Raw genomic sequence first — 24,041 nt, 5'->3', positions numbered from 1 at the left:
TCATATAATAATTAACGTGGAGATGAAAATTGAGTGATATAATTTATATGACTAATATTGAATCCTATATCCATTGCCCAAAATACATATGTACTTCTATAAATATATACATATTTACTTTAATATATACTTAGATGTATACATATCTAATATTATTTATTTTATTTTTTATTTTATTATCGACATAGTTTGGTGACTGAGTCACCGGTTGAGAGAACAAAACTCTGACCGAAAATAACACACACCACATCCACCAACTAACACTGAAGCAACTGAATCTTAATGAGGAAGTCACTATCACCGGAGTATGGTACCAAACACAATAGAAAGGGACACTCTAGCAACCACTTCAACTAAAAACCTGAGAAAGACCGAGATATGTTGAGAGCCAACACTTAGCCATCTCCATTACCCAAACCATCATCAAGAGCTACATAACGTAGTGGGCACAACCATATTCGTCATTTGTGGTCCTGTGACATGGGGGGGGGGGGGTAAAAACACTATCAGACTAAATAGATCGCCAGAGTAATGAGAAAGAGAAACCCCAAAGTCGAATAGAAAAGCAACAAAATGAACACGATTAATTAAACAAGTTTTGGAAAATCGGAATGAAGTGCTCTTAAAAATGATTAATCGGAGATTAATCGGCGAGTAATCGGATTTTTTACAACACTGCATATTCATATTAATTTTTTTAGTTTGTACAATTACCCTACTTTGTACGGTCAAAATTAATATCCTACTTAGTACGATAAAATATTTACTTAGTTAATAGTTTACAAAACTCCCTTTTCATTAGTATAACTAATATTCTTTCCGTTCCACATCTATTGTCCACTATTACTTTTTTATATGTCTCAAATTAATTATCCACTTCCATAAATGGAAAAATAATGTGATAAAGTTTTATCTATGCTTCTACTTTATACATGTAAGACAAAATGATAGGTAAAAAGTAATGGGTAAAACTGAAAAATTAACAAAAAAAATATATGTGTCAGGTACTTATTCTTAATTGTGTGTTCTTTATTTGAGGACAATAGATTTGAAATTTGAAATGAAGTATATTATAATGGGAGATGATATTTCCAAATGAATAATTGATAGATCCACAACAATTTAATGTTATCTTTCCAAATTAACCTCAAATAACTTTTACCATAAAACTTGTGTAGTTTATCATTTAAGGGTACATCAGTAAATTTAAGCGGATTTATCAAAAATGCAGTTGGAAATATCATTACTCATAATCTTTAGTATTCCCTGCGTCTCATATTAGACAAAGCCACACACTTTAAGGAAATGTTATAAAAGTACTCTACTTTTGTTTACTTTCCAGTTTTACCCTTACATTTTGGGACATCTCAAATTGAAATACCGAACTATTATTAATATGGGAGGGAAGGAGTAATTTTAATACTATGCTCTTTTTATGATATACTCCGATAATCATGAAATATGAATGAAATTTCCTATAAACCCAAATTTTCATTTTGCCACTAAAGCCCAATTTTCATTTTCTCTTAAATCCAATTTTCATTTTCCCTCAAAACGCTAGTTATTATTCCCCCCAAGCCCCAAATTCATTTTTGTCGACCCATATTTACATTTAAAATGCTACATTCATCATTTGCTCAGATTACAATTAAACCCAATCGTTAGATATCTGATCATATTATTCAATAATCCGATATTGAATTTCAATTCACCAGGTATTATTCTGTCAATCTATAAATGTGTGGATGAAATCAGGTTTTTAATTCGGACGTATTTCTTACTTATGGTTATGAAGCCTGGTGATTTTCAAAGTGCTTTAAAGGTGTATGATGAAATGCTTGTGAGAAATGTGGCTTGAAGCCTAGAAGGTATGATCATTGCTATAGAATTTAAAGTCTCTTATATGATACTTTGTACGGAGTATCAAATTAGTTATTGTTTGTTGTTTTGTGACTCTTGTTGTTTAATGTTTGATAGACACATGGTTTTTTTGTTAAACTATTAAATGTTTGACAAAATATTTGGTGGAGTTACAAGATTTACAGTAAATTGTTTTGTTTCTAAAGGTTGGCAAAAATGATTTGGCATGATTTAATGAAAAATGGCATGTTTTAACCTCTTATATAACCTTGTTGTTCTGCTTAATGCTAATATTTGGGAGTCTGCTATATCAAATCACAATAGTTGATAAAACTTTATTGTTGATTTCCCTATCAGCTCACAAATTCTGATATCAAATTTTCTATGAGTGTCACATGTATTATATTGCTTACTTGCACGCAGGCTTGGTAATGGCACCCCAAATTTATAATGAAATTTACCACAACAAGCTTGATGTGGTATCCAACTTTGACATTTTGGTTGTCTATAAGAACTGAAATTTGTAAATACTGTAATTTTGTAGGATTTATATGCTAACATAAAATTGATCATTACGCTAACTTTTCTTTAGCCGTGCAATGCAAGTGCTATTATGGACCTTAATTACCGTATTTGGGTTGAAATTTGGCCTTAAATGTGCCTCCTTATCGGCAAAGGTTCCATCTAAAAACGTATACATGTATGATAACTTTGTGTATTAATTTGTGTTATTCTGCATATATGATGTTATTACGGGATGTGTTATTTCAGCTTTACCCTCTAACAAATAAGATGTGTTGGTGTTGAAAATGAGTGTGCTGGCAAAGCCAAGCTGTTATTCGACATACATTCAGGGTCTGGATATAAATATAAGAACTGACATTGATGGAATATAGGGATGAGATCGGGTTCGGTACCAAACCGATCCGAACCGAACTGTACCGATACCGAAAATACCGAAACCGAAATACTGAAATACTTGGAACCGAAAACCGTACTAGAATTTTTTTTGTATTTACCCGATTGATACCGAATTTTGATGGACATTGTTGGTGTGAACTATGAACATAAAACAATGTGTTTGCATACTAGATTCATGCTAAGACATTTTTAGAAATCCAAGATTCATGCGTAGACATTTTTGCATATTAAAATGCTTCTCAAAGACATCAAGTTTTTTATAACTATACTTGTAAATTTGTGTCCAGCGAATTGTTCTTTGTATGTTCCATTACATACAATACAAGTATGTTTACTAAACAAATGACTTATAATCAAATTCATATTATTGGTTACATATACTCTAATATTCAATTGAAGCTACCGTATTCAAGTCACTATATTCTTTGTTGTTGTCAGTAACATATATTAAGAGGTTTTTCGTTTTTCAATCTTTCCTTTAAAATTGATCTTTCGTTCATTTTATTGATAAATTGGCCGAGTCATTCAAATGAGTTGGACAAAATAGGTCGAAATTGGGTCATTCAAAAAATACGTCATCAATGCTTTAAAAAATATGTCATCAATGTTTCAAAAAATCTAGGTGGCACAACCATTAATCAAAACCATTTAATATTGTGATAACATATCATTTGAAGGAGAATTGTCAAAGCCTGCCAGAACGTTAGATGAGCTTATGAGCTTACGAGCTTATTGAACTCTCATCTCAAATAAAAGAAACGGTTCAAAACTTTCCGTCAAACCAATTGACAACACTTCCAATGTGATTATTATATAGAAGGATTACGTAGTTGGTTGCCATGTCGCCCGAAAAGCTTACAGTGTCATTACCCATAATCCTCTTTACAATTACAATTACATGTTTCTATAATTTTGTTAGTGAGGCTACGATAAATCTTGACCATTTGCTAAAAACATAATTGCTTCTCATATGTACTAGTTGAGATATGATGTTCTTAAATTTTCGTTATATTGTGTCATGAAATACAGTCGTATCGATCTACTTGTATAGTATACAATATGTATCTACTCAACGCTTTTTATAATTGTCAATAAAAAAAAAAGCTTTCTTCTTTTACAGAATAAAATCAGTATCTATCTTGAAAAACAATAAATATCTTGAAAGATAAAACCAGAATTTGAGTTGTTATGATGCTTTCCTAAATAGCACTCAAGTGATCTCTTCTGTTGGGCCAGATTGGGCTAGCCCACCATCCAAAAAGGGAACAAGCCCATTAACACGATAAATTGAAACATGAACATCTTGGGCTTCATAGGATAACACATAATGCGACGCGAAATCGTTAAATGTATTATAAAGTCCCATTTAATGATTCACAACTAAAGTGTCGTATTAAATCATATGCTAATTAAGACCCCAAAAAATCATCCGTCATATTAAAGTATCAAAATGTCCTAAAAATTTATAATGATTGGACATAAGTATCACATGTCCTATTGACTAAATCAAATAAATGTCCTATAATATTTTATTTCATATGACTCTTATATAAGGCATCCTATTAACTTAACACATAATACGACAACAAATTGTTAAATGTTTTATAAATAGCTGTTTAATGATTCACAATTAAAGTTTCCTATCAAATCATATGCTAATTAAGACCCTAAAAACTAATCCGTCATATTAAAGAATCAAAGTGTCCTAAAATTTTACAATTATAGGACATAAATATCACATGTTCTATTAGCTTCTGATGTAATACGACTAAGACAAATAAATGTCCTATGATATTTCATTTCATATGATTTTATATAAGGTGCTCTATTAAATTAACACATAATGTGACATTAAAACTTTAAATGTCTTATAAAATCATGTTTAATGATTCACAATTAAAGTGTCCTATGAAATCATATGATAATTAAGACCCCAAAAACTAAAAGTTTCCTAAAATTTTACAATGATACGACATAAGTATTACATGTCCTATTAGCTTACGATATAATATGACTAGGACAAATAAATGTCCTATGATAGTTTATTTCATATGACTTTTATATAAAGTGTCATATTAAATTAACACATAGTGCGACACTAAACCGTTAAATGTCTTATAAACTACCATTTAATGATTCACAATTAAGGTGTCCTATGGAATCCTATGATAATTATGACACAAATAACTAATCAGTCCTATTAAAAAATCTAAGTGTCCTATTATATCTACTATAATACGACTCACACAAATAAATGTCTTATAAAGAGTAAGTTTCATATGACTGTCATATCATGTGTCCTATTACATTACCAAATAATAAAACAAACACATTTAAATGTCTTATAAAGTCTCTTTATATGATACAAAATTTAAATGTCCTATCATATCATATTTACTAATATGATAATTAGGACCCCAAAAACTCATTCGTCCTATTAACAATTAAGTGTCCTAATAACATATATTTATAGGACACATGTACCAAATGTTCTAATATGCTACAATATAATAAGACTCTCGGAAATAAATGGCCTCTAAATGTTTATATCATATGACGTTCATATCAAGTGTTCTATTATATAAACACATAATGATACACTAACGAATAAATGTCTTATAAGCTCCTATATTAAGATCCTTTTTTTAAGTGTCCTATGAAAATATTTGATAATAAGACACAAAAAATAATGTGTCCCACAAAAGAGCTCTTTAGGACCCTACTCTAAAAGCGTATATCATATTGGGACCCTAAATATCATCTGGTCCTATCTAAGTAGTTTTTACGACCCTATTTTACTAGGTCCTAGAAAAAAAGGTCCTATAAGTGCACTTTTGTTGTAGTGTATTCATCATCCTCATCGTTTAATCACTAATATCGTTGTCATCACCATCATTTAAAACAGTAGTAGCGGTGTTGACAGAAGTAGATAGAGGACTGTAGCAGCAGCTGATCGAAAATAAATGTAGCAGTGACAGAAGTGGTCTGTGGTGTTGGTTTTGGATTCACAAAGAAGAAAACAAGAGAGATGGTGGTTTGATATGGTTGTCGTTGGTGTTTAAAGTTTGGAGATGGTGGCGGTCAAATGGAGAAGGTGGTTCGGTTTGAAACAGTAAACAGGAACACAAGAATAGCAGCGATGTGGGTTTGGTTTTTGGTGTTTGTTTGCAGCGAAAATAGTATACAGATACAGTGGCAGCATTAGTAACGAAATGGTTGGTTTTTGGGTTTAGTTTAAAACATAAAACAGAATAGAACAAATGCTACTTGCAGCTGTTACACAACGAACAGAAGTGAACAGATCAATGCTGCAGCAGGCTTGTTCTTCATGGTGGCGTGTGGTTTGAGAGGAAACAGAATAAAACTTAGCAGCAACCATGTTGGAACAGGAAGAAAGTAGCCGCACTCACAATGGTTTATGGTGGTTTAGTGGTGGTGTCATGAGGTTGTGGTAGGGTGGTGATGGCCGATGGTTGATAGGATGGTGTTGGGTGTTGATGGGTTAAATGGGTGTTGGATTCTCGGCTAAAATAGATAGAGAAGAGAGAGAGAGAGAAAAAAGAAAGGTAGTGATCGTGGTGGTTCTTCGATATGATAATGTCGTAGGTAAATATCAATGGGTATTGGAAGAAACCATTGCCAAGAGTAAGCTTAGCAACATTTGTGGGTTGTGTTGGATGGTGGCAGAGAGAAAAGAAAAAAAATATTATGCTTCCACTTGCATATGCCTATATGTAATTTTATATAAATAAACTAAAATTTAAATAATCTAAAAGTTAAAGAAAGCATGTAAGGTTTGATTGGAACAAAAGGATCAAGTTTTGATGGTTGTTGGACGGATAAAAAAAGAAAGGAAAGATGTAGTAGTGGAGTAGGAACTAATTGATACAAGTTGTGTGCATATCATATTATATGTGAGTAGTTTATTAAAAAGAAGCAGAGATATATATCAATTGATATCTAATCATGCATAAAGTTGTTTTGTATTTATTTCCCCACACACAGTAAACATTAATTAATGATTCAAGAAAAAATGCGTATGATTAGAGGAATCAAAAGTCACAAAATTTCACATGCATGAATGTGAATGTAAGTTGTCTGTATGTACATATTTTAATTAAAAGTTAGTAATAATTAGTAAAGTGACATTCCACTAATATCTATCAAAATTAAAAACGTGTACTTTGTTGTTTCATTCTATCGACATGATTTAGGGGTAATATTTCGTACTCCGTTGTTACTCAGTGGCGAATAAAAGTCTTCGGAAAAATCCCATATTTTTAAATTAAATAGTTTTATTTATTCTGGTCATTATGGTATAAAATTTGATCATTAATTTATTAAAAAAAATTACATCAACTGTCCCTCTCAATTTTGGGTAAAATATAAAAAGTGTTAAAATTTAATAACTAGATCCTAAATACATTTTTAGTAAGTCTAAAATTTATAGAACTCATTTTCGGATCACCGTTTATTTTAAAATCATGTAAGTTCGAATTAAACTTCTCTGAATAATAATAGAAACATCTAACTAGTATTATAATTATTAAATAATTATATTTGATATATATATATATATATATATATATATATATATATATATATATATATAGATTTATTTTAATAACAATTTAATTATATCGTATATTATTATTTTAAGATATTATATATATATATATATATATATATATATATATATATATATATATATATATATATATATACATATATTTATATTTATATTTATATTTATATGCATACACATTTATTTACAATTAATGGTTCGTGAATCGTCGGAGATAGTTGAAGGGTAATTGCATACATGAAAACAGTTCACAAATTTTGAGGCTCAAGATAATAGACTTTGCATATCGTGTCAAAAATATTAAATCGTATCGAGAGTTTAGTTCCAAATTATTCAAAATTTTTCCGGGTCACTACAGTACCTACCCGTTAAAGAAATTTTGTCCCGAAATTTGAGTGTGGTCGTCATGGCTAACAATAAAAATGCTTTCATGACGAATATGAGTTGATAAATAGAGTTTTATCATTATTAGTTAATATAGATAAAGCGATTTATGTGAAGCGTGCGAGTGAAGCTGTCACAAAAGATAGAGATAGAGATTTAACTTTTGACGTAGTCACGGTGGATATCCGGAATTTAAGGAATTTAAAGATAATCTTCGTATCTCTATAAGATTTGATTCTTTGGTAAATAAAGAAATTAGGATCCTCTTTAATTAAATGCGGTCATCTTCCTAGATTGCTATTCCATTATTTTCACCGTCCTTATTCTTTCTTCCTCAATTCATACTTCCAAAGATTGTGAAAATGCTTAATCCAGTTTTGATCCTTTCTATTATATTAACCATATTTTCCGTCATTCTTCTTTTCTATCTTCCACCAGAAGAATATCTTTACTTCTACAACGCTTTTGGGTTGGTGGTTTTCATAATCCCACCCTGGCTATGTCTTTCCATAATTATTGACATCCACGGTTAATGATCTCTCCCGTTTGCTGTGATTTATACTCTTATTTATGTTTCGAAGCTCCATGCTTCTGTCTTCTGTTCTCGACCTTAAGTAAAGCGATTAATGATCCAGAGTTCGTATGTATGAAGTTTTGAATGAATCTAATATTCTAAGAAGGAAATCGTAATGATTACCAGAATATCCAGAAAGATAGAATTATTAAGAAGATATGTTCTTAATATGTTTAGAGATTGGGTAGAATGTACGAGTCGTGTAACATGGCACATGATGACGGTATGGTCTGTGAATCATCATGTTTCATTAGAACTCAGCATGACTTACTGTAATATAATCACGTTGATTAGGTGTCATTATATTATACTAACTCATGCTTCAGTCCCCAACATTACTTCAAAAACATTCATATTTTAAATTTGAATTTTTCTGAATTTAACTAACACAGTTTCTTTTATGTTGTAACGCAGATATTGCGAAGAGATAAATGATTTCTGATAAGAATAGTTGTGAAAATATCTTCGGGAATATCAAAGATATTTATAATGAAAGATACGATGATATCTTAGAATTTTAATATCGAAGAATGATGAAGATGATTTGTCCGTAGAAGTGTAGAGTCAGGAGTAAGGTATTCGTCAATGACCTCGGCAGATACTGAATCATTTAGATTCTTTGAAGGCAGGTTTAGTTTTTATGATTTGTCCACAGCCTCCTTCATGGTCTACTCAATCCGTTTTCCAGTTCCAAACCTTCTCTTTTTCTCAACTTTACAACCATTCTATTCTTTATCATCAAACTTTTGACTGTTAAAGTCGTTTACAGTTTTTGCTGCTTCATCAACATTTTTCCAATTTCGGAGGACTAGTTTGTGATGACCCGGGAATTTCTGACCAAATTTAAACTTAATCTTTATATGATTGCGATACGATAAGCAAAGTTTGTAATGTTGAGTCTAGAAAACATTGAAACGATGTTCATATATTCAATTGACCTTCGACTGCTCTCGACGATTCACGAACAATTAATTGCAAATAGATATGTGTGTATGTATATATAAATAATAATTCGAAATATAATTTGAAGTATTATATGTTGTTAATAAAATAAAAATAGGGTATTATAATAATTATTATTTAAAATATATTTATATATATAAATAAAGTATGTTGAAAATATAATTATTTAATAATTGTAATACTCGATGGACGTTTCGATTATTATTTAGAGAAGTTTAATTCGAACTTATATGATTTTAAAATAAACGGTGATTCGAAAATGAGTTCTATAAATTTTAGGCTTACTAACAATGTATCCAGAATCTAGTTATTTAATTTGAGCACTTTTTATATCTTACTCAGAATTGAGAGGGACAGTTGATGTACTTTTTAGTTATTAAATTAACGACTAAATTATATATCATAATGACTTAAATAAATAAAGAATTTAATTTAAAAATATGAAATTTTTCCAAAGACTTTTATTCGTCACTAGTTATCAACGGAGTACAAAATTCGATCCGTAATAAGCGGCGGCTAAATTTTGAAACACGTTCATATTTTTAAATATTATTATAATTATTATTATATTATTATTATTAAATTATTGTACTGATTTCATATTATAAAAGTAGATATGCATTACATGAATATATGTGGACAACTTGCTCTTTCCTTTTCATCCGTAAATTACAAATGATAGTGTGATTACACTATATTTGATCCTTGCTTTCCACCTTTTCCTATTATAATATATATGTGATAACTACCTTACTGTACATTAATTATCATGTGTTAGATTCTGCATTCATTGGATCCTATAATCTAAATATACATACATAATATATAGATAGAAAAAGGCACTTAAGCATTTCCATTACTTCACATCTCCTTCCACACTTTTGGCTTTCCTGTTCTTGTAGCCCACAAACCGCCACCACCTTGACCCAACCACCACCATGCTCAACCATCAACCTCTATGAACAACCAACTAACACCACCATTACCTTATTTGAACCATGACTACCGAGACTTTCATCACCACAACTAATACCACCAACAATTAACTATCACCATACTTCCATTAGAAACCTGTCACTACGGTTGGTTTAAACTCTTACTATTCATCAAAGGTCACCAAGAACCACCCTAACCATAACTACAACCACCACATTCTTTCTTTCTCTATATATTTCAAGACCCACTTCTCTCCCTATATATATACGTACATCATCAAACCACTCCATCACCACTCTTTTCGATCACTGTTTTCTACCTCCTGTTAGTACCATCGTGACACAATCAAACACCATTAAACCACCAACGAACCCACCATCATTTATTATTCGGTTACAAATCATCAAGAACCGAAACTCTATTTAATCAAGCTTGTACCTGCTGTCACATGATATTAATCGAAACCATCATCCTATCACTATTTTTTTTTCTTTCCTTCGCTGTAACTACTGCTATAGTTCGTACTGTTGATTAATCGAATCACACGCACACACCTTCAATAATTACCGAAACCCACCCAATAAAACTACTATAAACCCTACGACTATTTTTCGTTTCCTATTTCTTTTGTTTCTGATCGATTCAAACATGATGATAATAATTATGATGATAAGTGGATGATGTTACGATATTAAAGAAGATTCAGAAACCAGGAACTGTCATGAGATATACTATTATATTTTTTTTTCTTCTTCTCGTTGATATATGCTATTACCGTTCCTATTTTGAATCTCCAACAAAACGCGTATAGTTTAACCGGTGGATTGATGATTAATGGACTGTTATTCGGGCTTCAAAATGTTGACATGTTAGGCCTGACTCTATGGACTAATTTATCTCCTTACTAAAGTATTGGGCCGTGATAGTGGGCTTATAACAAAGATTCTTTTGTGTGTTTTAAAGTAATCAAACGATTGATGAAAGATGACTCGTTGTTGAGTAGGAAAATGAAGATGATTAGATTATGGTGATGATGATGATAACTATACGATGATAAAATGATTACATGATGTATGATCGATGATGATCATGATAAGAATGATGATGATGATGTTATTAGATTAAATGGGTTTTGTTAGAAAGAAGGAGAAGACCATCGAAATATAGGATAAATGAATTTAAAATCCTTTTAATAACAGATAGTAACTGACAGAGCAATGGTTAAGGGTGTGATTGGGGAACGAGAGGTCACGGGTTCAAGCTCGGGCAGTGGCGTATTTTTTTTAAGAAAAGCTTGTTACTTCAAAGGTAGTTTTATTATTATTGTTATTATCATTAACATTAAAATTAACATTTTTATCTAAAATTATTACTATCATTTGAATTATTATGATTTTTATCATTTTTAATATTATGGTGAGTACTAACATTTTACGTATCATTATAATTATTATTATTATCATTAGTATCAAAACTATCATTATTATTATTATTATTATTATTATTATTATTATTATTATTATTATTATTATTATTATTATTATTATTATTATTATTATTATTATTATTATTATTATTTTTACTATCATTATTAAAATTTTTATATATTTTAGTAATATTATCATTTTTATTATCAATATTAACATTATTATTAGTATTAACATTATTATTATAAGTACCATTATTATTAATGCTATTCCTATTATTAATATTATAACAAATAAATATTAATTATATAAAAATTTATTTAATACATATAACATAACTATATTAATATTTTTAAAAAGTATATATAATATAAATATTCTTAATTAATTAATAAAACCTATAAATTATTAAATATAAACATTATATCACTAATAATAATATATAAATTTGTTCGAATACAGTTATATGTGTTAATATATATATATATATATATATATATATATATATATATATATATATATATATATATATATATATATATATATATATATATATATATATATATATATATATATATATATATATATATATATATATATATATATATATAAATGGTATAGGTTCGTGAATCCGAGGCCAACCCTGCATTGTTCAGTTGTTCAATGACGTCATATGTATTTTTACTACAAAATACAGTATAGTGAGTTTCATTTGCCTTTTTTTTACCCTTTATATTTTTGGGCTGAGAATACATGCACAATTTTTTTATAACTGTTTTACGAAATAGACACAAGTAAATGAAACTACATTCTATAGCTGGATTATTAAACCAAATATGCCCCTTTTTAGTCTGGTAATCTAAGAATTAGGGAACAGACACCCTAATTGACGCGAATCCTAAAGATAGATCTATCGGGCCTAACAAGCCCCATCCAAAGTACCGGATGCTTTAGTACTTCGAATTTTATATCATGTCCGAAGAAGGATCCCGGAATGATGGGGATATTCTATATACATATTGTTAAGGTCGGTTACCAGGTGTTCAATCCATATGAATGATATTTTTGTCTCTATGCATGGGACGTATATTTATGAGAAATGAAAATCTTGTGGTCTATTAAATAATGGAAATGATTATTTATGTTAAACTAATGAACTCACCAACCTTTTGGTTGACACTTTAAAGCATGTTTATTCTCAGGTACGAAAGAAATCTTCCGCTGTGCATTTGCTCATATTAGAGGCATTACTTGGAGTCATTCATGACATATTTCAAAAGACGTTGCATTCAAGTCGTCGAGTTCAACAAGTTTATTATTAAGTCAATTATAGTTAGATATATTATGAAATGGTATGCATGCCGTCAACTTTCGATGTAACGAAAGATTGTCTTTTCAAAAACGAATGCAATGTTTGTAAAATGTATCATATAGAGTTCAAGTACCTCGCGATGTAATCAACTGTTGTGAATCGTTTATAATCGATATGGACTTCGTCCGGATGGATTAGGACGGGTCTTCACAGTTGGTATCAGAGCTGGTTTAATGCCGTTTATTAGCGGGTTAATCGTAGAGGGGGTTCTCACAGTGTTACCTGTGACAAAGCATTGGATCTTACTCCTTGCGGTCCCTATTAGGGTTGGCTGTACGTTGCCGAGAGGCGGGCCATAAAATCAGTGTCTGAGGTACGCTCAGTGGTCACCAGACGGTTAGCTGGGAAGGCACTGAGTGGGATGCGTCCCCACTGTTTTCACAGTTGGTATCAGAGCGGTGGTCTTAGTGAACCATGTCTGCATTAGTGTGTCTAACTGATAAGTCGATAGGATGCATTAGTGAGTCTGGACTTCGACCGTGTCTGCATGTCAAAAGTTTTGCTTATCATTTCGTGTCGAAAATTACCTGCTTATCATTCTTAGAGAATCACTTGCTTATCATTCTTAGTCTAGACACGTTTTACTGCATTGACTGCATGAATAGTGTATAGAAAAAATTCATATCTTAGCGTATCTGCTACTTCATATCTTAGCATATCTGTTACTGTAAACTTTGCCTAACATATTCCGTAGATTCCTCCGTAACTTATGGGATTTTTAGTATTATATATGCATATAAAAATTATGTATTGTAGGTTACTAATCTACATCCTATAATCTAATTCTTATCGAAAATCCTTCATCTGATCGTACGGGATAAATCCCTCAACCAGTTCGAGTTCCTCAGATTTCGATAGCTATTCCGATAGTTATTTCGACAGCTATTCCGACATTGATATTCACCTAAGCTCCGAAAGCGGTGTCAACGGAATGAATCAATCAATCAGTCATCCCCAATTCATTTGATGAGTTCGTAGTCGACTTAAACAATGGAGACGCGAAGAAGGCGATCCCTTTCACCAACCGAATTCACCTCTTGACAATGAACCTGAAGCATTTACCGGCGAACCTGTTCGAGACACCATTTTCAGTCTCATTTCCAGGGTAACTTGACAACATTATATTCTATCCACAATTCTGAACCTTATTCATCCGCTCGTTCCGACCGACAATCATCCTGGAGTAATAAGTCAACGAACTTCGCGCTCGAATAATCAATTCGGAGAATATGGTGCAAAACGTACCAGCTTCAGCAACAACACCGGCACCAACAGTACCATTAGTAACAGCACCAGTACCACCAACAACCTAAGTTTCAACAATCCATGCCTCAACATCTCATTCTGTACCTCGAGTATAATCATCGTTCTACGTATCATTCTACATCAATTATCTTCGTTCTTCATGGCGATTATGTAATCTCTAATGTTTTAGAGATTATATATTCATGTTCTTACGGTAAATCAAATGAGTTTAATATCATATTGACTCATTAAATCCATGATTACATCTGAAGAAAATGTATATGTATACATGTTTTCATAAAGATTGTAATTAAAAATTCTTTCGTAGAAAGTGTTAATTGTGGAAATATTTTAACGGGTAGGTAATACCCGAGGAATATTCAGATTTCACATTAATAAGTTACAATGTACATTCTTCGAAGCTGATTCAACAGTCGTTTACTATCCTACTTACATTCACTGATATACAAATCCGTTCACCACAGAATAACCATATTAATCTAATTTCATATTTGGATTTTGATTTATCAGAATCCAACAAGTGGCATAATGAAGAAAACATTTGACAAAAAAAATAAAAAATAAAATTTGTTATAAACAAACAAATTAACTATGAGGAATTTTATTAAGAATCCATGCTAACTGTTCCTAGCTAACTGATTACATTTTATTTATCGCAGTTTATTTATCGCAACTTAATTATCGTAATTTAATTTATTGTCATTTAATTTCTGTTATTTATTTTAAGCACTTAAATATCGGGACACGTATACAAGGTTTTAACATATCATATCGACGCATCTATATATATTATTTGGAATCACCATAGGCACTCTATATGCAGTAATGATCGAGTTTTCTATACAGGGTTGAGGTTGATTCTACAATAATATATATAGTTTGAGTTGTGATCGAGTCTGAGACATATACGGGTCACGACACGTATTAATTAATTCGAATATTATATATTAAACTATACGTAAATTATTGAATTTTTAATTGTGGACTATCAACTGTGGACTACCAACATTGGACAATTAAAATGAATTAAAATATTGACTATAACATATGAAACTAAACAATTCTTCAAGTTTGCCACTTGATTTCATTCTAAACTTCATTTGTATCTTGACAATTCTAATCTGCGTTCAAACCTTTCATGATTCTTGAAAACACCTCAATCGAGAGGATGAACCAACCGCACTTCATCTATATAAGAATATATATATGTAAGAATATATATATATATATATATATATATATATATATATATATATATATGTATATATATATATACATATTCTTGAAGTTGGGTATATTACCCCACATTTATACATTAAAATTTACTAGGTAAAATAAGATATAAATAATTAAGTTGTAATTAGAAATGAATCTATATATAAATATATGATTTTTATATATAATTATTATTATATGTATATTTTAATGTAAGTTAAAATATATAAAACTTAATAATTACTATAACTTATTATGTAATGAATATTATATAGATGTATTACCTAAACAATAATATATAATATTAACGTGTAAGATTTTAAATATAGTTATTATATTAATATTATTTGTATTCTCAGGGGACAGTACACTGTCATATATATTTAATCATTCACACACATGATTGAGGAGAAACAATGGAGACTTTCAAAATTAATATAAATTATAAATATTATTTTGTCGATAACTAAATCCAAATAAGAAAAACTACGATACTACTACAATTCACTGTGCTTACTAGGAATCTAATTGAAATTACTGTGTTAAATTGATTAATTTCACTTTCCATTTCATTTCACTTTCTGTGTTTCTAAAATATTACAAATGTTTTGAATTTGTTAGTCTATGTGTTTAGTAATAACAAATAAATGAACACCATTAATTAGTTACCTATGCATCTTTACAACTATTAAACACAAGTTGGATGTGTGCTGGCATTGATATTCGATTCCAGGGACAAGGATCCAAAACAAATGTCACCATATTCAATCAACCAACCCCACATCCATTATATTCAGACAATAGAAGAAAAGCCAATAAACTTTTACAAAATCCTTATCATTCCTATCACCTAAGTAACTTTAGGTACTGAATACTTGTGGATGATGACAAACACAACTAATGTTGACATCTAATAATCCACTACCTACTCGAGTCTCTTTATATTTCTATCTTTCTATATTCTATATACATACAATTACATGTAGAAGCACACTCGTATTAATCAAACCCAACTAAACAAACACCTATTTTGATAACTTCTGATTGTTGTGTGTTACGATGTTCAAAGATGTCAATTTCATCACCTTGATCCACATGAACCGTACACTCTTCCACTTCTTCAATCTTCGGCCTGCTTCTAAATCAAACGATTACCAGGTTTTGATTACCACCTTTCAGCCGCCTCCTTGAACCACCCTAACCACCACCCTGCTTAAATGCTCCTTCCTCTACTTCTTGTCATGAAGAAACATCCTCAATAACCATTAACTTGCTGCTGTAAACTATACCACTTCCACCTGCACCATTATTCGTGAACCCTTAATCACTAACCACGACAACCATAGAACACCCACTTGTAATTTTCTTTTGCCTTCCTGTTATCCATCGACAAATAAACTGAACCATTTATATTATATAGTATTACATACTTAATCATTGATATCCTAATTACATGATAAGATTCTATAAGACTATGTATATACTTACAACTTGAGGAAAACACACCAATTAACTCGCTTGTTCATCTTTCTTCATTGACCTCCATCCTAGTCAAAGAACCACCATCTGGGTTCATTCACCACCATTACAAGACTACTGCAGCTGCAACGTTTCCTGTTATGCTACTAATTCCCGTTTCATCATAATTTGAACAAGGTAAGCTTAATAACTACGGTTGCTTCTACTGCTATTCTTGTTCCTGTTTGGATTATCACTCAAAAGCATATACAAGCAAATTACATATTACTGTTGCTATTCTGTTTATACCTCAATCCAAACCCACCATTACAGAACCATTAAATCATCAATTGTTTATTTCTATTTCATTTTACTACTACTGCTATTGGTGTTTCTGTTTCAGTCTGTCATCATCATCAAACCATAATCCTAACTGCAACTATCCCTATTCTGTTTATGTTTCTATTACAACTAAATCACACAATCATTATAATCACATCATAATGGATTGTTTATTCTGCTATTCGAATCCTTGAACACAAACACAAATCTATTACATTTAAAGATTTCTGCTACTTATATCATTTCTACTTCTGTTACAATTCAAACAAACCCTTCAAGAAACCCAATTATCAATATTCGTGCTTAATCCATTTATAAAGTACAGAACATTTATAGAGGAATGAATAAATTAAGAGAAAATTAATGAACCAATTACCTGATCAATTATTGAAGGATGATGATCAACGAGAAAAAAAAAACGAAGAATGATAATGATGTTGAATGAAGATGAATACGAATCAAAGACCTGCTATTCATCGATGTTGTGTAATGGATCCATTGATGATGAGAACGATTGGTGATGGATTGTATGATGATGAATTCTCCTCTCTGCGTTTGGCTTCTGCTAGTTTCGATCTGATTTGGGGATCCGATCACAAATAAATGTGTTGTGCTTTTGGATTAGGTATAAATATAATAATAACGAGTATTATTATTATTATTATTATTATTATTATTATTATTATTATTATTATTATTATTATTATTATTATTATTACTAAATTAAGTATTACTATAAATATTATCAATTTTTATTAGAATTGTGATTATACTTACAATTATGATTAATATTATTAATTAATATTATTAATATTATTACTATTAATATTATTATCAACATTAAAAAAAACATGATTTCATTAATAAAAAAATTAATTATTATTATTATGACTATCATTATTATCAAAACTATCATTTTTGTTACAAATAACTATTTTGTATCGTAAATATACTTAATACATATATTATAATTATATTAATAGTTTATATATCTACTTAGCTAACATAATAACAATAGTTATATAAATATTTATATATAACAAACTAATGGTATCTTTTTATATAATGCTAGCCAATATATATATATATATATATATATATATATATATATATATATATATATATATATATATATATATATATTAATATAACTAAATATAGATGATATTAAACAATCTGAATATATGCACAAACTAATTAAATATAATACATAATTAATGATAAAATATAAAATTGTTCGATTATGATTATGTGTATTAATATATATACAAATGATATAGGTTCGTGAATCCAAGACCAACCCTGCATTGTTCGGTTCCGTCATATGTATTTTTACTACAAAATACAGTATTGTGAGTTTCATTATTCCCTTTTTAAATGCTTTTGCAATATATATTTTTGGGACTGAGAATGCATGCGCTGTTTTTATAACTGTTTTACGAAATAGACACAAGTAATCGAAATTACATTCTATGGTTGAATTATTAAATCGAATATGCCCCTTAATTAAGTCTGGTAATCTAAGAATTAGGGAACAGACACCCTAATTGACGCGAATCCTAAAGATAGATCTATCGGGCCCAACAAGCCCCATCCAAAGTACCGGATGCTTTAGTACTTCGAAATTTATATCATGTCCGAAGGAGGATCCCGAAATGATGGGGATATTCTTATATGCATATTGTGAATGTCGGTTACCAGGTGTTCAATCCATATGAATGATATTTTTGTCTCTATGTATGGGACGTATGTTTATGAGAATTGGAAATATGAAATCTTGTGGTCTATTAAAATTATGAAATGATTATTTATGCTAAACTAATGAACTCACCAACCTTTTGGTTGACACTTGAAAGCATGTTTATTCTCAGGTACGAAAGAAATCTTCCGCTGTGCATTTGATCATTTAAAGATATTACTTGGAGTCATTCATGACATATTTCAAAAGATGTTGCATTCGAGTCGTTGAATTTATCAAGATCATTATTAAGTCAATTATAGTTGGATATATTATGAAATGGTATGCATGTCTGTCAACTTCAGATGAAATGAAAGATTGTCTTTTCAAAACGAATGCAATGTTTGTAAAATGTATCATATAGAGGTCAAGTACCTCACGATATAATCAACTGTTGTGAATCGTTTATAATCGATATGGACTTCGTTCGGATGGATTAGGACGGGTCCTTACAGTTGGTATCAGAGCGGTGGTCTTAGCGAACCATGTCTGCATTAGTGTGTCTAACTGATAAGTCGTTAGGATGCATTAGTGAGTCTGGGCTTCGACCGTGTCTGCATGTCAAAAGTTTTGCTTATCATTTTGTGTCAAAAATTACCTGCTTATCATTCTTAGAGAATCACTTACTTATCATCCTTAGTCTAGACACGTTTTACTGCATTGACTGCATGAAAAGTGAATAGACAAAAATTCATATCTTAGCGTATCTGCTAATTCATATCTTAGCGTATCTGTTATTGTTATCTTTGCCTGACAGCTTCCGTAGATTCCTTCGTAACTTATGAGATTTTAGTATTATATATGTATATGTAAATTATGTATTGCAGGATACTAATCTACATCCTATAATCTATTTCTTATTGAAAATCCTTCATCTGATCGTACGAGATGAATCCCTCAACTAGATCGAGTCCCTCAGATTTCAATAGCTATTTCGATAGTTGTCCCGACAGTTATTCAGAATGGATAGTCATCTAAGCTCCGGAAGCAACGACACTAGAATGAATCAACCAATCATCCTGTGACAACCCGGGAATTTCTGACCAAATTTAAACTTAATCTCTGTATGATTTCGACACGATAAGCAAAGTCTGTTAGGTTGAGTCTCAAAAATTTTGAACTGTTTTCATACATTCATTTAACTTCGACTGTTCTCAACGATTCACGAACCACTAATTGTAAATAGTTACATATATATTTAAATATATGAATATATAATATAATAACAATTTGAAATATAATTTAAAATATTATATAATTTAATTATTAAAATTCATTATGTAAATAAAATAAAATATGATATCATATATATATATATATATATATATATATATATATATATATATATATATATATATATATATATATATTTTCTTTCTACATGAATCCCTTTCTGTTTCCCATCATATCACCACTTGTTCTATTTATCAATTGACAAAATCCTACTTGATTCTTTATTCTCTGCACAGCTACAACGAACCATTTACATTCATGAATGTATTTGATTATTAGATATACTATGTTTACCAATAACTAGCTTATATATTATAATAAGTGACATTCTTATATTTAACATCTAACTAGTTGTACGGATTGTAATAATGCCATGACTTTCCTTTCAATTAGTTTCTCATATAATTCTATCTTTACAACATGCTCGACAATCACTTTAATTATTTGGATTCTTTTTACTAACTCCTTGGACAACTGGCACATTTATACTATTTAAATTTAATCAAGCTATTGTTTTTACTAAACTCCAAACTAGCTCACATTCAGAGACGGAGTTTAATTCACATTCACATATAAAATTATATGTGAAGCTCTAAAAATGGTATATATATTCAATGTACATATACAATGCATAATATATTAAACCCATCACCACCTCATTGTGTTGTTCTTCTTCTTCTTCCTGCTATCAAACATCAAACCACCATCCGGCTCCTATCACCACCATACAACCGCTACCACCTCCGGAATCAACCACCTTGACCACCCTCAACCACCACTAGAACAACCAACCACCATACACCACCTTAAAAACTGCCAATTATTGTGCCACTGCTGTAAAATATTCCTGACGTACAGTTGTTGTTGTACCTTCTGTTTCCGTCCAAAATAAACACCATCATCACCATAATAAACATCACTGCTACTTGTCGTTCAAACCATATACAAAGTGCTTGATCAGACCACTACTATCACGTGATTTTTTTATTTCAGTTTCTTGTCTCAAATCCGAACACCATTGAAACTCTACGCTATCTCTCTTCTCTCTCTCTCTCTCTCTCACTAAACCCATATGTAAAACCTACTACTACTTGCTTTTCTTTTGTTCAAGATCTATTCAATAAAACCCACAAAGCACCATTTAATCATCATAATTCGGAGGGTTACTCGTTTTACTGTTCTTTCAGGTTCTTTATCAAACACATCCACACACCAACTCATCTTGTTTTCATTGATCGACAACCCTAGTGCTGTTAATATCTTCTGTTGGAAACGCACACCTACTGTTTCAGCCTTCCTTTCGAACCATCACAGGTCATCAATTAAAACCCTGCAAAATCGTTGGGTTATGAACTACTACTCGCTGCAACTGTTTTTCCTCCTATTTCACGGTTATTATTCGACAAGATACATTAAACTACAACCCACCGTCCACCTGCAAACACTACGAAACGATCCTGCTGCAATACACTTTTCTTCCTAACCATTGTTGCTGCTACTGTGTGTTTCCCTTCCTTTCTGTATTGTCTCTATAATAAACGGTGAGCTGTAACAGCGAGCATGTTGATAGTGAAAACAAAGAAGAAGGATTAGATGAGGATGGTATCACAAAGAATGATGAAGATGACACGCTTTAACTGTAAATGACTGATTGGTGTTTATTCTTCCTTTCTTGGCTGACAATTACAATGTAGGGTAACCACACTTGTTTATAAATGAAAAAGGAAACCGAATCCCATATTGATTAATGATTTTGGGCGGCCATTTAAGTCACCGGGCTGCTGTTGGGCCTTATTACTCTATGTGGGTTGCAACATGGATTGGGTTCTTATTTGAACTTCTCTAATTTAGTTGGGCTAAGATTTTATAAATCCATCGTTTTCTGTTTCTTGATTCTTGCCTAATGACGACACACACATACATGTTATTTAGGGACAAACAAAAATGATGATTATGATTATAATGATGTACGATGATGGTTACAATTAGATGAATGATGAACAGTTGATATGATAATGATTTTGATATAATTATTTGGGTTCCTGAGATTTGGATTTGAGAAGAAAGAAATGAAAACGGAAAACGGTTTATATAGTTTTGTTTAGTGAATTAAATCAACAACAAAAAAAAAAACAAAGATAGAATAATGGTCAGTGGTGTCTTCAATGAGCGGGAGGTCGGGTGTTCAATCCTTGTCTAGTGCATTCTTTATAGAAAAGCTTCTTAGAGGGTATACATTCTTATTTTACTTCTATTATTATTATTATTATTATTATTATTATTATTATTATTATTATTATTATTATTATTATTATTATTATTATTATTATTATTATTATTATTATTATTATTATTATTATTATTATTAGTATTGGTATGCTTAAAACTAATATTGTCATGATTATTATCATTATTATTATAAATATCATTATTTCTAAAACTATCATTATTATCATTATTAAGAAAAATATCATTTTAGTAAAAGTATAATTTTTATTAAAAATTATTATTAAAAATTATTATTAAAAATAACATTTTTAATAAAATTATCATTTTTATTATTATTAGGATTATTATTATTATCATTATTATTAATAGTATTATTTTTAAAGGCATTATTATTATTTTTATCACTATTATTATTATTATTACTATAATTAATATTTTTATCATTATTATTATTACTATTATCATTATAATCGAATACAACCTTTATTACTATTATTGATATAAAAATATACTTATAGTAATATTACATATAGGTATGTGCTAATCATATTAACATTTTTAACAAATTAAGTATTTTTAATATATTACAAATAAGATATATATATTAATATAACTATACAAATATTAATCATTTTGAATATATACACAAATTAGATATATAATATATAAATTAAGATATAATAAATAAAGTTGTTCGATTACGATTATGTGTATTAATAAATATATGAATAATATAGGTTCGTGAATCCGAGGCCAACCCTGCATTGTTCAATGTCGTCATATGTATTTTTACTACAAAATACAGTATTGTGAGTTTCATTTGCCCTTTTTACTCTTTACGTTTTTGGGCTGAGAATACATGCAAATGCTTTATTAACTGTTTTACAATATTTATATGCGTGAGTTTCATTTGCTCCCTTTTACTCTTTACATTTTTGGGACTGAGAATACATGCGCTGTTTTTATAACTGCTTTATTAAATGCTTTTGAAATATATTTTGGACTGCGAATACATGAAATACTTTTATAAATGTTTGACGAGATAGACACAAGAAAAATATTCCTCGAATGAATTATTATGCAGACAGAAGTTCTGCGGAATATTATTGAATTATGTGGACATGATAATTGCCACCATTGAATTAGGTGGACATGATAATTGCCACCATTGAATTATGTGGACATGATAATTGCCACCATTGAATTATGTGGACGTGATAATTGCCACCAGTTGATGTGAATGTTATATATCGAGAGAATGATTTTATACACAGGTTATGTGTATGTTATTTTTGTGCACAAGATATGTGTACGATTACTATGATTTATGAAAATGGTTTCGTACACGAGAAAGATGTACTGTATTTAAAAGATATAGCATGTACATTACATGTGGGTATATGATTCGGGCCCATTTGTACCATGTAGGATTTAAAATTTTGTGGTCTATCAAAATGATGAATTTTATTGTTTTAAGTTAAACCTATGAACTCACCAACCTTTTGGTTGACACTTGAAAGCATGTTTATTCTCAGGTA

The sequence above is a fragment of the Rutidosis leptorrhynchoides genome, chromosome 11 (genome assembly GCF_046630445.1).
Source record: "Rutidosis leptorrhynchoides isolate AG116_Rl617_1_P2 chromosome 11, CSIRO_AGI_Rlap_v1, whole genome shotgun sequence".
Lineage (NCBI taxonomy): Eukaryota > Viridiplantae > Streptophyta > Magnoliopsida > Asterales > Asteraceae > Rutidosis > Rutidosis leptorrhynchoides.
This window is presented reverse-complemented; position numbering follows the sequence as displayed.